General features: G+C 37.2%; 1 protein-coding gene across 1 annotated transcript in view; it reads left to right on the top strand.

Annotated features, from left to right (window-relative positions):
* LINGO2 (leucine rich repeat and Ig domain containing 2) overlaps positions 1-18,494 on the top strand; it is a 461,135-nt gene that overhangs the window by 309,447 nt on the left and 133,194 nt on the right. Inside the window, exon 4 of the mRNA XM_071730935.1 lies at positions 12,212-12,369. The gene's annotated coding sequence lies outside the window, so the exon portion shown is untranslated. The remainder of the gene's footprint in view (positions 1-12,211; positions 12,370-18,494) is intronic.

The following is an 18,494-nucleotide window of genomic DNA, read 5'->3' on the forward strand; positions in this document are numbered from 1 at the left end:
TCATTTATTTAGAATTGGAATCTTGAGTTGTTTACAGAGGGATTGTTTCTGTTTCAGGACTGATTTTGTTTTATTAATCTCTTTTGGTTGTCTTCATCCTTTATGTTCTCATATTTTTATCCATTATTTGCTCTCTTCATTAAAACAAATGATACCAAGCTGGGATGCTTCTAGATATGGCCATAGTTTTGATGCCATTTGCAGTCAGTCTTGCCCTTTTGTTAGTTTTTGTTGCAAACTCGTTCCTAATACACAAGCAGTTCATTTTTCAGGTGCAGATAAAGTCGGGGGGATTGACTGCTGTTGCATGTTTTGGTTTTCACTTCAAATCTACACAGTCAGTATGTTTCTCTATGGGCAGGTTTAGACCTGGTATTCCGTGTATTGTAGTTGTCCTAAATGTACTGATTTCACTAAACTGTTATTATCTCAAGCTACATGCTGACAGGAGCCAGACAACTTCAATCTGTTCAGTTAAGCTTATTGTCAATATGTTGTTACTACAGGCATAGGGTTTTGATTTTATTATATATATATTAATTTTTTTGTATTGCAGTAATTCCTTCTGGAAATATGGAGAAGAAAGGCTGTTTAGGTCTATAAATTCTTCTGAAAGGTGTACTCAAAATGGGAAAATTTGCTTTCAAATTGCAGTTTTCACTTAGATAACATTGGATAAAAGAATGAAGAGCTATGAAAATGTAAAATCTGATTCTGGTTTCTGCACATGCAATCTTGGTTTAGTTTGCCTGGGGTTCAAATCAATGGCATGGCTGCATTTTAAGAAACCTTTATGATCTGTTTGAAGAATCAATGAGTAAGGTTATCTGACCAGGCCCTTTTTCTAAACCAGACAAAATGCATTTATTTGCAGACACCTCTGCCTACCTCATTCAAAGTTTTAAACGTTCCTGCCCCAAGTCTTTCTCAATAGAACTTCTGGGAATTAAGTGTGGTTTCTTCTCCCCATGAACACCAGAAAGTAATGCTGTGTCACAGAGGAGGTTCTCAGAAGTTCAGTAGGGCAACCTGTGTTGTTAATATGATGTGCAGGAAGAAAAAAACATGTTTTGGTCAAAGTTATATGAGAAGAATCAGATATGAAATTCATATGAAACAATTCTCAGTTCTTTGTTCTGAACTCAGCATGATATATCGATTGTAAAAGAGGTTTTTTTTCCTGCAAGGATACTATAACATAAAGAATTGAATGAGGATAGTAAGTAAAATAAAACTATTTCATAGCTTTGTGTTTTGATTTTAGCACAGTTTGCCTGCTGCGGTCTTTCCTAACATCATATAACTTCATGTTATCTTTCTGCACCCAGGAAAAACTTGTGTGTATATTCCTAATGAATTAATAGAGTACTTGCAGATATAAGAAATATTAAAAAGAAAAAAAAACAACACAAAAAAAAGCCAGGGGTTAGGTATATATGTGTGTGAAAGTGGGAAGGTGTAAGGACAGGAAATATTTATGCTTTTTTCTTCTGTGCTCTGAGAACAGTCCATATTAAAAATCTTAGCTACATTTTCTAGTAGTCTACACTGCCTTCAGTAGAAGTACTCTTATTTATATCTTCTGAGGTACAATGCTATTAGTACTGTTTTTCCTGTTTCTTCATCAGCTGTATTAGTATGTATCCAACCATCCTGAGCTTGTTCAAAAAGAAACAGAAGTAAAATTACTGAGACATAAATAAGCCATATTTATACCCCTCTTTGGTTGATTTGGACAGAGAAGAGGTGGAGAGCCTGACATAATTGAATTAGCAAAGCTATTTAGGGTCAGAGTGCTTTAAACTACTTACACTGAGGCTGTTGGCCAGCCATCAGTCTGTTGACTGCCACATACACAAATCCAGCTAATCAGAATTCCATCTTGTACTTAATACATACATCAGTTCTGCTTCGAAAAAAGAATATTCAGGTAGATTTCATTTTCAGTCTGAAGTAGAATGAAAAGCAGTAACCTCAAAAATTCATTTCTAATTGGAACATTATTCCAGGTAGTCTTTGCTAACAATTTTCCTACCCACCTTAACCCAGTCTAAAGGAACACAGATGAGATACAAATAATTATTTCATCCACTACTTGGATGAAATACACTAAATTGAACACTTTTCTGTGAAAAGAGCCTAAAACTTAATTGTTTCAAAACTCTTTTTAGTGACTAAGGTTTCCAGAAAACCTGAGAGCAGCAGAATTATTATTGGCATAATTGCTGCTTGTGTACTTTGAGAGAGAGAACTGGAACATTAGCTCCACTGCACACTGCTGAAACAGTTTTTCTCGTAACTGACTGCTGGAGGGCATTGTCTTCATCGTGCTTTAATAACTCTCAAGCCAGGTACACCTTAATCCATCAAGTTGTTTGCTGCAGGTTATTTTATGTAGCATGAGGAGATATGCACTTACTATAAAATCTTATCACAGGTGGATTTAGTTGTTGTTGGAACCTCAAAATATACGTTGATATCTGTCAGGATCAGGTATAACTGAACAGGATGTACTTCTGACAGCACTTCTACAGACAGGATTCAAAAGGTATCCTAGGAACAGCTGTTCTTGGGAATTCTACTAATAACCAGCTTAACTATGTAAAGCAGTAAATTAACAGGTTTATCTCACTTTGAGAGTTTTGGGATGCCTACGGTAGCCTTTTTGCTTGCAACATAAATAGCAGATTTTAATTTTCCTATCATTCACACTGGCCAGCAAGTAATTCACATGGAGTTGTTTCTGGGGTAATGTCAAAGGGGGTGAGAAAGGCATGTTAGGTTCCTTTTGAATGGTTTAAACTGGCCTACTGTGAGGTGTTAGCAGAAGGTGTAAATTAAAGAGCAGTAGGGAATCATTATAACTTGCCACTGCAAGCTGCTGGAGACTTTTTATGAAGACCTAGAGGGAAAACCTTGTAGTCTACGAGGGCACCTTCATGCTGTACATGTGGCCGTTGATGATCCTGAATGCATTGCTATCAAATTGTTGAAATGCTCTGCTATGTGTGTAGTGGTGAGCAGGGGGGGATGTATGACTTTCCTAAAACAGCCTCACTAGCACTGTGCAGAGTCTGGGCAGCATGCTTCCCTGTGAGTACTTTGTTCTTCTCTGGCTCAGACTGGAACAAAATTTCACTTTCGGAGAATTTAAAAGATTTCAGTTCCTCTCTTCTCAGAAAAATCCATTTTCATAATTGTTCAAAATGTCATATCACATTTTGATAATACGTGAATTTAAAATGTGTACTGTCATGTTAATGGGCTCTACTTTGCCTCATAGTCTGCTAACATTATTGATGGTTTTTCATTGTTATGTAAGGTTCACTGCTCTCATTTTCCATTACCTTGATTCAAATACAAAGTTACCTACATTAAGGCAAGTCAGCTTTTCTGTATTAATGCTGTAATTAACTCAGTAGAAATCCATCTATAACATACCATGGACCAAGCGTTATTGCTTTTCTTGGAAAAAGAATTTTTTAAGTGGAGTGGAGGTAGATGAACATTGCATTTTTTTTGTTCCATTTAGTAATGGCATGTTAGTAGCATTGTTCTAAAGTTCACATCAGGGAATGTCCTTGTGCAGATAAAGAATGACAGTATCACTTGTAAGATCTTTAAAATATGAGAAGCAGCAGTGAAGAATGAAACTAAGCCAGTAACAATGGAGAGTGATGGAAGCTATTGTATGGGTAGAGAAAAATAATGGACTAATGCTTTTTAAAGCAGGACAGTATCAAAAGGGATGTGATGTGACCAGGAAGAGGATCTGCTTGTTATATACCTTCCCATATCATATTCTGCCAGCCGTGCCTTCCTTCTGTGGCTGTGATGAATCTGATTCCTGACAAAGGGTCTTGGCAATGTGTGCTTTAACTTCCTGCAAAATTTTTACATGAATGTAGATTAACTCATTGGGGCTGCATAATTTTCATCTTCCTATAGCTGCAAGACTGTATCCATGCTTATGTGCTAAAAGTGAGTTCCACAGTTACTACATCCAATAAATACCCAAGATTCTGGGTTTTTTCTTGCTTTTGTAATCAGCATGCTAGACACGATTACACATAAAATGAGAGATAGAAATTAATTATGTCATCTCATTTGGCATCTAACTATATGATAAGAAAATAGTGATTAAATTTCCTTTCACAGTCTTTGTTCATCAGTCACAAAACAAGATCAGTAATTATCCCTTAGTTACTGTGAGAACTGTGCCCTCATTATTATACTCTTAATTGTTTTTAGTTTAGGAAATTTAGTTTTATAGGTCACACAGCAGACTCCTTTGGGCTGCGTAATACTCATTTGTTTTCAGTGTAGAAAACAGGGCCCATGGTTTATGTTAAAAGAAATTAATATTATCCTGATAATACATAGAATAGAATATATACTATAGAATACATACCTGAGGACACATTATATTTTTTAATTCTGTGAGGCATTTCAATTCAAAATGTTTTATAAATATTCATAAGAACATCCCAGCAGAGGCTTGTGGTTTGCCTGAAACTAACAAGAGCTGCATCATCAGCAAAAAAATCTATTTTTATTAGTTGTAAGTGTGGGTGAGATAAACCCATTGTTTCAGGGGAAATGTCATGTTTATCATCCAGTCAATTCTGCAGACTAAATCTGTATGTTTTTAACTGTTAACTTGCAAGCCTCTTGTTGGTTGGAGAACTTTTTATCCCTTGGGGTGAATTAAGCACACATTTGTGCTTAAATATAAAAGATTTAATGCACAGTGCATTGGGCGGGATTCTACTGACATAAGCATTTTTACAGTGACTCTGTAAAGATACGACATGAGCTGATTCTTCCTATGCATTTGCACTGTCACCAGTTCCCTGAGCTTTTGCATCAGGCACCTCAGCCTGGTGCTGTGTTCAGCCCCCAGCCTGGCTCTGTTGCCCAAACATGGTCCCTGAGCACTCACCTTCCCCAGGTGATACAAGACAACACTGCAGCTTTCCATGGCTTATCACTGTCCTTCTGCCCTGGCATCCCTGCACCCAGCCAAGCTCAACCCCTTCTGCAGCTGGGTCTTCTCACCATCCATTTCAGGTCATTCCTTGGTCACAAATTACCAGTGCTGAGCAGCTGCAATTTGAATTTTCCCTTCATTCTATTGGGTGTACACCCATGGTGAGAGATTGCTCATTGCCACATACTCAGGCTCCCATGCTATAATTTTTCTGAAATCATTCTTGATATAGAGAAACCAAGGATCTCTTCCAAAGATTCTTCCACAATACAGCATAAGAAAACATCATGTCATTCAAAATACGTGTAAATAAGAGAAGTTAGAATGGGAAAAGGGTTGCCAAGGTGGTCCTGTGCAAAATAAGTGGTTCCCAGTGCTCTGATTATATTGCTTGGTTCAACATGCTGACATCAGTACTGGTAACCCAGAAGGGTTTCATTAAAAAAAAAAAAAAAAACCAAAAAAAAAAACCCAAAAAAAAAGCTGAGTAAGAGGCTGGCGCTAGGGATGTTTTCTGTCATCTGTAAAATTGGTATTTATTTTTGAACAATTTGTTGGTTAACTGCTGCCAAGGTAACCAAGGCTGCAGAGGGAGTACAAAATATTGTTCAGTCCCCCTTCATAAAAGGGGGGTAAGATTTCTTGCTAGGCTTTGTAATACAAAATGAACTGAAATCCATATTGGGAGACTGGAGTGGACAGGAATGTATATTACAGTGGATCTTCTCCCTGGAAGCCTCAAAAGAGCAATTGAGAGACTGAAAAAATTAAACTTATCTCTTGAAGGTATCTTTGAGGCAGAAAGGAGCATGCTGCTTGGTATAAAGAAGCTTGCAAACTGTGCCAAGTAAAAGATTTCATATAAGAGGAATTTTTATCCTAAACTGAATTAGTTACAAAAGTTTTAACAAGTGCATTTTATTTCCAAAGGTGCAGTGATCATCTCCAGGACCTCAACACTGAATCTTAAGGTATATTATTTATACTTTCCATAGCAGAACTTGATTGGAATATGTCTTGTATTACTGTTTGCAGTTAGGTTGCCAGAAAGTTAAAAATGAAATTGTTTTAGTTTATTGTTAGATTATTATTTTATCTCCATGGAAGAGCTGGGACGTATATTGTGTTCTTTAGGATGACTGTGAGAAGTTTATCACAAGTTGCTGTTCCCTCACTCTTCTCAAATGGATGGAACAGGTTTAACTGATTCACAGGCTGATAAGATTTGTTCTGTCTTGTGAATTGCAATCTTAAATCATTAAATTTGAAAAGAGAAGAAAAATATGGTGCAATCTCTGCTTGATTTTATTTATTGAACCTTAGTTTTGACAGGATGTATCAAAGCTTGTGTTCCTGCAACTCATTATTTTAGAACTTGGGCTTTCCATTTTGTATAGAATGACGCTCTAGATCCAAGACACTGGAGGGTGAAAAATGCTAATTGAATTTTAGAGACTCGGGAGCTAGATAGCAAATAAAATTCATGGCAATTTTTGTAATAAAAAATATCTTCTCCATTTTCAATGTTTGACTTGTGGTTGCTGGTGCTCGTCATTCATCTTGCTTGTTTCTTGGGCACTGGGTGAGAGGTTAGAGAGGTTAGAAAGCCCTCATGCGTGCAGCTGGAGAACTGAACACTGAGTTCTTTGATTTTCTCTGCTACCCTGCAGATATGCTTGCTCACACATTTCCATTCTTCAAGTCCTGAAAAGAATTTTGGGGAGTCCCTGCTGTCCCCAGCCCATGCTAGATTTACTGCCAAAGGTTTCCTCCTCGTTTATGTTTCCAGGTGTCTTCTGGTACTCATCATCATTGGACATAAATGTCCATGTTTGGAAGTTTTGTTAATTTGAAAACATAAAAGTAATGTTTTGCTCATGAGCCACTGGAGTTGCTGCTATGTCCGGAGCAATTGACAGGTCCTCTGATGCACCCCACCTCAGCCACTGTAAAAGCACCTGTTCCATTGCACTAACAGACAGTGAAAAAAACAGCACTAAAACTATCCGAGTCAGCCAGTCATTACACTGTTCATGCAGAAGTGCTAATCAGGAATATTCCTGTAACCAGTATTGCTACCTAATTATATCCCAGCTAGTTGGCATGCTGCTCTTACCTTTGGATTAACTGCTGATAACTGCTAGATGGGTGATTTCAATGCTGTGGGGCCTAGTCGTTTTTGATTTAACATGTTTTGTTGGCTGGTCAGGGAAGAAAGAAGTCAATCAGGTCATGGGGGAGGAACAGCCATTTTACTCTCAGGGCTGCTTATTTGGTTGTTCAACAATCAGCTGGTATCAGTATTCCAAACCAAAAACTGGGACAGCAAATGAAAATGATACTCCTAAAGTAGTTTGCAAGACAAAACTTACTGGCAAGCGGTGCATGTTAGCAGTGTTGAGCCTTTTCTTTTCTGGAAAATTAAAGCTTGTTGAGTAGTAATTGTATCAATGTATATCATCTTGTATCTTGTATCATCTAAGACTTGAGCACAAAATTTGTGCCCTGTGATTTTCTTAGAAATCCCAGATGTTACACACACAAATTACATCATATATTTCTCTTTTTTTGCTTCCCACTCCTCCACTTTGTCTAGTAATCCAATTTATTTTACATAAATCTTGTTGAATTCTTGTTGCATTGTTTATCTATGTTCCTCAGTATTCCTTCTCCAACACTCAAAATTTCTCTACAGACCTCAGCTTCTCTCTTATCCCTGTGGAATTTTGTGCTGCTCTCTTCTTGCTGACTGTTGATTTTCATGGTGCATTTGGCCTATGAAACAGGATTGACAGGTGTTTTGTTTTAGTTCTCAACTCGTTACCACAGAGCTGTTCTCTTGCTGCCCCATGGTGGGATGGGGATTGCTTAGACATAACCACGGCCATGAATTCTTCAAGATGTACCTGCTTTGGCACGGGCTTATCAACAGCCAAAGACGCTTCAGGGTGTCCTACTGCTGTGTGGACTCATTCACACAGTTTCTTCAGTTCACATTGGAGTTCCAGCCTGTCCAGGACATCAGTACAGAAACAGCAGTGATGCCCTGGCCATCTGCCAGCCAGAGCACATCAGCATTGCTGTTACCAAGGTGTTCCCAGGCACTGTAGGGTAAGATGATAAGCAGTACCTCAGTACAGCAAGCAGCAAAAGCAAAAAACAGCTACTGACAGCCACTAGATTCTAATATACAGTAAGGCATCAAGCCTCGTGGCAAATGCAAGAGCCTGTTGATTAGCAGCTAAACAGTAATAACAGCTGTACATTTGATGTAGAGTATGCCAAGTAAATCTCTTGTTATTGCAAACCCTTTGAGCCCCAAACTGGTCACCAAAAAGGACTACTGGGATCTAACCCCAGCTGGCAACTACACACTGCACAGCTGCTTGCTCACTTGCCCCTGGTGGAATTTGTGGAGAGAACTGAAAGGGTAAGGTGAGAAAACTCATGAGTTGAGATAAATACAGTTTAATAAGTAAAGCAAAAGCCATGCCTGCTAATAAAACAAAACACGGAATTAATACATTTCTTCCCATCAGGATGCAGGTATTTAGCCACCTCCAGGAAAGCAGGGCTCCATTACTGTCCTGGTTTGGGCCAGGATAAAGGTAATTTTCTGTCTTCTGATTTTACTTTCAGCTAAGTCTTTTGTAAGTAGCTGTACTTGCTGAAATTAACAGCTAGTTTCTCAGTCAGTGTCTGCTTCTAGGACTGATAATGCTTGATGTTTGTAGCTACTGCTAAAGAATGTTATGCAGCCCCCAGGCCACTGCTCAGTTCTGAGGAACGTTTTGCCCTCTGGAAGGAGTAAAGGAGTAAAGAGGCCACACCTGTGACTCTCCTCTAGGGAGGAACAGACAACATAGCATAATGGTTACTTGGGAAGACAAATGCCATAACTCTCAAGTTTTTCCCCTTTCTTTTTCCTGCGGCAGCTTTTTATTGCTGAGCATGACATCATATGGTCTAGAATATCCCTTTGGCCAGTTTTGGTCAACTGTCCTGGCTGTGTCTCCTCCTAGCTTTTTGTGCAGCCCCAGCCCACTCTCTGATGTAGCAGAATGAGAGGCAGAAAAGGCCTTGACTTTATGTGAGCACTGCTCAGCGGTAGGAAAAAACATCTCTGTATTATGAATACTGTTTACGGTACGACTCTGAAGCATAGCCCTATACCAGCTGCCATGTAGAAAATATACTCTAACATAGCTAAAACCAACAAAACAGGGAAGCTTGTCAAACATGACTTTTCTTTCACATTGTTTTGTTTTGTTTTGTTTTTCTACCCTGTCTTCTGGGCTTGGTTATTTCTAGTAGAACATGCAAAGCCACCACTTGCCACATATTTGACTTTCCACCCTTAAGTTCTGTTGAAACCCTTCATTCAGTGATTGTCTTGAGAACCATCTGCTCCACATTTTTTGTATCTGTCTGTAGGTGCGTATATACTGGGTTTTAAAGCACTAGCCCATGTTTCACCTTTCATTCCAACTTTCATGATCGGGCAAGTACAAGAAGGTTTTAGAGCTTTCTGAAAGGGAAATCTTGGTCAGTGATACTCGGAACTAACAGGTGATCTCCCTTTGTCAGCACAGATGCATGAATTTGGATTAGCATATTTGAAGAACTTTTTTTTTTGCTTCTCTGTCAATGGTCACTTCAGGGCATCAGCTAGTGGCCAAGAGTGTAGGTTTTGTTTAATTTTTTTGTGGGTTTTATTTGGTGCAGTGTATGTGTTGTTTGTGTTTGGGGTTGCTTTCTGGTGCGTTTTTTTGTATGGTTGGACTTGATGATCTCATAGGTCCTTTCCTACCATGACTCTACTGTGATTCTGAATTTAGAGATAAAGAGATGGCAATGAGTCACATTCTGTTACTTGCTTCTTCTTCTACTGCTCTCAAAGTTCTGTTTTTCTTTAGTGCGGTGGTTGGTCAAGATCAGGAATAAGTGCTTGTTTTCATAACTGAATCTGTATGTTCTGCCTCCATTTCAGCAGTTTCCCTTATTCAGATTTAGGAATGCCCCCTGCCTATGTTATTTGCAAACTCTATTTTCTGGAGATCTTGGCATTCATCCAGCTGATTTATCTCTTGATCCTGTTAGTTCTGTCTTTCCAAGTTGTACTAAGTATCAAAGTTGTTTCAGATCGGTCATACAAATCCTGATGTATCCAAACCTGAAATCCTAGCTGATTGCTCTCTTTATACTGTAAACAGAAAAAGTATCATGCAAATTTAGAGGAATGTTTGGAGTATTTAACTTTTTCCATACACATTCTGACATATTCTGAGAACTTTACCTCAACAGTAATTGTCTTTCTGGAGGATATTCATAAAAGCTGGGATTATTGTTTAAACATCTTTATGTGTATATGGTATTACATTTCTAGGAAAAACTTTCTTTTTGCCCCATTAGAGATGTCACTAAGGAAATCACAACTAAAGAAAAAGCACCCTTTTCTCTGCATTTTGAGTTTGGTAGTAGATAAATTCTGAGACATGCTAGTGTGTTCCTTCCTCTGCCTCACTGAAATTCAGTTCTGCATCTGATCATAGAGAGCCACATAGAGTCAGTGCTTCATTCACATGCACTGGATTGAATTAAATATCTCAATGAAAGATATTCTGTTGACTTTCAAAATGTATTATGCTAAACATTCATATTTCCTGCATTTGTTTGGCCTGCTGTATGTGATTCCTGATTATTTAGTCAGGTACCTCCCTAAAACTCTGGACATGCTCACTCTCCTATTTGAAATCATAGAATAGAGAGTAAATTTTTACACTTGGAAACTCTGTTTTTCATGGTGATACATCAGGCTTCAGAGGCACTGAACTGTCATAATAAAAACGGGACAAGAGCAATCTTGTTCCTTTTTTTTAAGAAATGTGTCTTTTAGGAAAACTGATAATGACTGTTGGAGGCTGAATAGCAGTTTCTCCTTTCAGCTACAGGTTTAGCTTGTATGTTGCAGTCAAACAAATTGGGTTTGCTGAGAAGTCATACTCTATGATAACCCCGTAGTGAAATACTTTGTAAAGTCAGGCACAAAATGTACTGACACTTTACTTCTGATATTTCCGAATTTGGATAGAATGTTTTGCCTTTATCTTGCATATGTATATATTCACTAACAATCACTTCTGTGCACACATTTCCCTTTCGTTAAAAAAAAAAAACAGCTGTAACACTTGTGGAGAAGATATATAGATATGAGTGTGAAAGCAAGGGAACATCCAGAATTTTGGAGATGTTTAGGAGTAGTGCCTGGTCATTCTCTAAATTTCAACAGGGACTGAAAGAACATGACTGAAAGCCCAGATCCTTGTACCTTTCAGATAAACTGGGCATTATGTGAATGGCACATAGAATTCCCCATTATTTATATTCATTGGTTTGAAGATTTCAGTGAGAAGAAAGATGAGAAAAACATCCTTATTAAGTAAATTAAACTCGCAGAATTAATCATCTTTTCAGAGAAAGAGGTACATGCACTGTAGTCTGAAAAAATAAGTATGAAAAAAATTAGTTTAGAGAATGGAATAAAAGTATTCATTTGAATTACTAAAAGGTAGTTTTAAATGGTAGGAAATTTCCTCAAGGAACCTTAAAAATGTACAGAAGCAGAATGAAAGATAAAACTAAACTTCTGCAGTGCATGATGCATGAAAACCATGTTGAAACATGCCAGCTGAATACTTGATTTATCTGCATGCCTTTTCTTAATAAAAAGACCATGAGATTGGTGTATGTTTACATTGCATCCATTTAAGAGGTTGCATTTTCTATTGAATGTACTGTACGAATGGTACTCAACAAAGCTGACATGTAAAAACTTATTATAATATTGCTGAATCCTTCCCATGGCCTTTCTCAGGTAAGATTCTCTTTGGTTCACTGTATCAACTTACTTTTGAAATACATATCAGGACTTACAATCCTATGTATAAAAAGCTATGATTTTTCAAAATTATAAATACTGGAGTTTAATCATGACAGTTTAAAAGGGTGAATTAGTACCATATAGTGGCATATACTGAGAAGAAACAGGTTCTCTGGAACACAGCCTTCACAGTTGCAGGTGTCAGAGTTTACCAGGTGATATTTATGGCTTTGTACTCACTCCTTTATAATGTATTCATCAATTAAGTGCTCATGTGTCCTCATACTACCTCATAGTTGAGTATATTTCAATAAAAATTTATGAATATCTGTGTCTTCCAGATATATTTCAAGCCTGCCAAGGGTGGTGCAATGAGAGAGGCTATTGTCCATGACAGGTTGGGATAATTGTGATCAAGTGCTGTATTTTGACTTCACCCTGGGGCTAAAAGATTTGCATGGTAAAGAGGAAGTACTGGATTTTTAAAACCATTAAATAGGTAAGTCTGTTGAAATCAGTTTGTATATTGACAGTTTTCAGGCTATTTCAATTTCAGATGTGTATAATCATGTATCACTGGTTCTTTCTAATAGGGTCTCCTCTTAATTTTCGTCTCACAGCAGTACCTGTGGTTTGGAAGAAAGTTGCTAGTGTATAGGTGCAATATAACAAAGATAAGGTTAAAAAAAATTTTAGTCGTGTATCTCTCAGACAGAATGAAAGCTTAAAAAACATTGCACTGGATTGTGTTAAATCAGATGCTTTTTGAGTTTATTAGAGCATTTGCACAGTTCTATCAAACTGACCCCAAAAAATCCATATTCCACAAACACAAATGCTAATGACCATTGAAATTTCAGTTCTAAACACTTCTTTATTTTGTGCAGTAACTTGTTTTCATTAAAGAAAACATGTTTGCTAAAAGAGACTGACTTTTTTCCTTTATATTGTATTAGTAAGAAGAATCTCAACTACACGCAGGAGCATTGCCAGTTTGAAAGCTTTGGAAAAATGCCAATAATTAGGCTAGCAGAGAAATTCTGGGGCCACTATCTAAGTTTTTCTGTGAAAAACTTGAACCAGAGTACATGTTTATTTCAAGGTTATTTTAGCATAATATTTTTGTTCGTAAGGAGATACCTTTCATATTTAACTGAGGCTCAAGTTTTGGTGTCTGAACCATCTATCTCATTCCTTAGGGCAATCCACAGAAAAAATTTAGTTTGACCTTAAATGATGTGGTAAGGGCACTTTTAAACATTGCCAAAAATAAGATTTATCTTATCTGATTTTGGTGAATATTTCAGAAGAGAGGAAGAAGACGAAGAACAGTTTTAGTTTGTCTGGTTTTTTTCTGTATGCTGTAGTAGCTTTTCTCTTTTCAAGCTAAAATCTTAGAAGCTGTGCAGAAATGTGGCAGTCCTGCAAAGACCTAAACTGCTGAATTGAGTCTTGGTATGCTGGAATGTAAGACTCATGCTCACGGCTGATTAAGAATGATCATGTTTGTATTTTCGTTTTTGGCTTTGAAAAGAACAAAGAGTAATATTTTTTTTACCGAGGCATTTTTCAAAACTGTAGTGGAATATGTCTAGGGCAGCAGTAGATACCATTGCACAAATTCTGAGCCTATACTGGTGAGCACTGAAACATACCAATATACTGTTTGGGTCAGAAAACTGTAATGTTCCAGAGATATTGTACCTTCTGATCTTGACTGTGCAACTTCTAGACCTGATCTTGTTGGTAAAAGCCAGCTCAGACATTAAGTGAAGAAAAGGTGTCTTTACGTACATTTTCCCAGACTTCCTGTTTTGGAGTACTCTCAGACACAAGTCAGGTGTGTCTGTATCAAAGCTTCACTGTGACCATGGTGCTTTATCAGTTTCCAAAAGATATTTGCAACAGAATCATTCTTGTAACAGGTACATGTAAAATGTAAAAGTACATTTATTGGGCTGTTTAGAGCTGCAACCGAATTGTCCTCTGAGTTCAGAATAGTTTTTTAAGGAAGAATTTTGCTTAAATATTTTACCAACATAAAAGACTGATTTTAAGCCATGAAAAACTCAGAAAATAAAAAAAAAAAAAAAAGAGTGGACCAATGACTGAAATAAGATGATTAGCAGTTTGAAAACCAGTGTTGTAGCTCAACCCTGAGATATGGAATTGGGGAATTTTAATGTTGATTTACGAACAATTTGATATAGAGCTGGAGTCACTGTTGAATTAGAATTATTTATGCTTCCCTGATCTTTATCTCCTTAATGTCCATTTAAAAAAGGAATTGTTTGTAGTACTTAATTGAGGGGTCAGCTATTAAAAAGAACTCAAGAGTGAGTTATTCTCTCAGTCACACTTCTGAGTTTTGGGAGTGAGTGTTATGTAGAACGCAAGAGGCAAAAGGAACATATTCTTATTTTGCCTTTCACAGAGTAATACTTTTTCTTTATGCTATCCCTCATTTGTAGAAGTCATTTGTAGTGTGTAATGTAAAAACTAAGTATATTAAAAACATCATTACTTTTGTCATCTTAGTAAGGGTTCATATTTTTCACCATTTGCATCAAAACATAATCTTTTCAACAGCTGAGCTTTCCATGCTACTCTACTGGCTGAATAAACAGGCAGAAAACTGGGATCTTTACAAACAGCATGTGGGAGGAAGCCTTTCTTGAAAGTCTAAAATTGCCTTACTAGAAGTGAGACTGATACACTGATATCAATAGACTGGTATCTCCAAGTCAATCTGATGCTGTTTACAGAAGTATACTTACAGTATGAAGCTAGAAGTGAGCATCTGTGATTTCAGAGATGAGTTTAGCAAGTTTGGAGAATATTTTGAACTTAGCAGACTCGGTGCCATTACCAAAACTTTACTTCTGCTTAGTTTATTCTTCCATCTTCTTCCTCCTTCTTCCTTCTTTTGAAATTAACATATTTTTAATGATTCTATTAAGTAACTTTTGATTTCTTAATTTCATTTAGAGAACTGAATCATGTTGGAATTCAAGGCTTCTACACCATGTAAAGACTCGTTCTATAAATCTTTTCCCCTTTCCCTCTGAGGTCAGATTAGTTTTCCTGGATTTTTTTTTTCCTAAATCTGATCGGTAAGGTCTGGTTAAATATTTAAATCTGAGAAAGAGTCTTCAACAGGCCTCTGAGAAAAAGAAAGTGCTGTTTTTCTTTTTTAAATCCTGTGGGAACAAGATTCACATTTTGCTGATCTCATTAGTCAGTATACTGTCTCACTAGAAAATGGAGGATAATTTTTTCCTCTTTCCTTTGTTGACTTCTCCTCTTCACCATTTCAGTCCTTTCACAGAATTTTTTGCTGTGACAGATTATGATGTGAGCAAATAGATTGTGAAAGTGCTCTCTGTGGCATTTCTACCAGCTGGGAATAGCTAAGTATGCTGAAATGGAAGAGTGTGAAAAGGACTAGAAAGAGGAGGAGGAGTAACAGAAGGGGAAAGTTACTTTAATACTTTCCATCAGGTCATTCAATAAAATGAAAAAGTGGAAGGGAAAGGAAGGAATCCACACTCTGAAGACCAAGTATGAAGATTGTCCTCACCTCCCCACCGTTGAATGTGGACAAGAAAGTCAGGGGCCACCTCTGAACAGGGATAAGGATTTTCTTCTTGCACCAATTGCCCCTAAATGCTGTGCTATGTAGACCCTGAGGCTGTAAAGTAGGCAGAGTAAGTGTTGCTGCTCTAGTCAAGCCTTCCTGAAAGCTAGAAACATCTCAGACCTGCTCTTGTCTGCTCCGTTGCAAGACCCAACAACCTGATAGGCAAACATGAGTTCCACACAACTTGATCAGGATCACTTGCTAATATGAACAGTAATGGATAAGGTCATGCTGACTTTAACCAAGAGGGTGTATAATGGAACTGGCCATTCCCCAGCTTTACACTGTGGACTGTAAACCACATTGTGTCTTTGCTGCTCTTAGTTTACTTAACTACAGCTTTTCACACTGAACCATATCAGCCCAGAATGGGTGAAAATCCAGCACTTATGTAGTTTAAAACTTATAGCCATATACATTTGTTGAAATGAAATGTCATAATCCTGCTCCTCAAATTTATTTCAATTAAAAACTAGGTAATTTCTTCCAAAGTTTATTTCTCCTACTCATCTTTTTTGTCTCAGGTTTTACCCTTCTATTCATCATTTTATCACCTTCTCAGTAATTAGATTTCTATTCTCTTGCAAGTTCAGAAGGCCAACAAAGGAAGCCAAATGTATCTAACACCAACACACTCACTAATAAAAGTAAATGAGCTCCTAGGGAAAGTTACCAAAATTGTTTCATTAGATGATTTTACAAAAAGATGAGATATAGCCATGACAGATATGGAGAAAGGCTTAGAGACACCCTGAGCACATCATCACAAGTATCCTATTGCAAATAAGAGGACATAATGTCCTGAAACACTGTGACTTATTTAGTAAAATTTTCCCTGCTACAAAACAAGGTGCATCTGAAAAAAAGGAAATGTCCAGTCCTGATCAGGTTAAAAATCATCATCTTAAATATATGCCTCCTTTTAATATTTTTCAAGTATTCCTGATATAGGTGCCCTTTCTGAATGTTCATTACTTCACAGAAATAGATAAATTGAAAAGAAAAAAAAAACACAAAAAAACCCAACCAAACAAACTAAAAAAAACCAAACAAAAAAGCAGATCCCTGCGTCAAAAGAAATGCTAAGCTATTTGAGTAATGCCTTCTAGTTCCCAACCTTTCAGTATGGATTGTGTGTATATACAGAAATAAATTGATATAAAGGTCTCTTCTTATTTCTTTTTTTCTCAGACCACCCTGCTTGGGTTAGATTTCTACTCTGCTGTAGGCATATTAAAAAAAAGCCAACTCTCAAAATGACATTTCTGAATGTAACAAAGGTTCAGGTTGTAATCTGATTGTCTTGGGATTTTGTTAAAATCAAATGACACTTTGAACTTTCTGTCCTTACAATTCCATGATTCACAGTTAGTGCTTTATGCAAGTTTGTTTTTCTCTGCATATTCACTGATCTGTTTTGACACTGTACAGAAACACGTACTTGCATACATCTGAGATTACAAGAGCTTCATCCTGTGATGAGATGGGAACAAAACAGATTATCTTCGATGCATCTTAGTGGTGCTATTCTATCTAGTCAGGAGAGTTCTCCACTGAGAAAGAAAATATATTTAGCAGTTGATATGTTGAGGTATGAATTTCCTAAACTAGAAAATGCACAATATCTCATGGTCTGTCAAATAAATAGTATGTATTTTAAGTCTCTGAGTACTGGAAATGACATATTTTATCAGTTTCAGATGAGCTGTTCAAGATAGTCAAACAATATCTAAACCTTCTAATACATAGTCATACAATAAAATGTCCATTTAATTGGCTGGAAAGATTTCATGTGTCTTGTAGCAAATTCTGTACCCATGAGGCTTTCTGCGTGAAAATAACTTTCTGCACAAAATACTAATAATAAACCTATTAATATTGCAATGTAAATTCCTGTGTTTTAACCTACATATTCAGGGACATATATACATATTATGAATATTAATAATCATAATTCTTAATTCTAAATATTGAGATCAAGGCTATAAGACTCTGTAAGATATTAATACATAAAATATTTTGTATAATGTACATTGAACAACAGTATTTTATTCAACTATTTCTATTTCAGTCATTTAAATAAGATTCCAGTGATCAAAAAGGCACACAAAACACACACACAAAAAAGAGTTTGGAAGGAAGGAAAAGCAGTCTGGAAGGAATACAGAGAAATTGCCCAAGCAGCCACCAATCAGGATAACAAAGCTAAAGCTTTGACAGAATTAAATCTGGCCATGGGCATAAAGGGAGACAATAAAAGCTTCTATAGGTAGGCCAGTGACAAAATGAAGAATAGGGAAAATGTGAGCCCTCTCCAGAAGGAAAGGGGAGACCTAGTAATGCAGGATATGGAGAAGACTTCTATATAATGACTTTTATGCCTCAGTATTCACCAGCAAGGTCTCAAAAAGTCACTGAAGTCAAAAGTAGGGACTAGGTGAATGAAGAAATGCCAACTCTAGGAGAAGATCAGGTTTGAGACTACCTAAGGAACTTGAAGTTGCACAAGTCCATAGTACCTGATAAGATACATCCACCGGTCCTGAGTGAACGGGTGGATGAAGTTGTTAAGCCACTGTCCATCATATCTGAGAAGATGTGGCAATCTGGTGAAGTTCTCACTGACTGGAAAAGCAAAACACAACCACCATTTTCAAAATGAGAAAAAGGAAGATCAGGAGAACTACAGGCCAGACCACTCCTGTGCTTGAAGAGATCACGGAACAGATCCTGCTATGCTAAGGCACATGGAAATTAAAGAGGTGATTGGTGACAGCCAGCATGGCTTCACTAGGGGAAAATCATGCCTAACAAATTTGGTGGCCTTGTATGACAGTATCACAGTGATCACGGATAAGGGAAGAGCAACTGATATCAGACACCCAAACTTGTGCAAAGCATTTGCTACTGTCTCACACAACACCCTTGCCTCTAAATTGGAGAAACATGAACCTGGTGGATTGGTAAGAAATTGAATGGCTAGT

Source organism: Heliangelus exortis, chromosome Z (assembly GCF_036169615.1).
Source record: "Heliangelus exortis chromosome Z, bHelExo1.hap1, whole genome shotgun sequence".
Classification (NCBI taxonomy): domain Eukaryota; kingdom Metazoa; phylum Chordata; class Aves; order Apodiformes; family Trochilidae; genus Heliangelus; species Heliangelus exortis.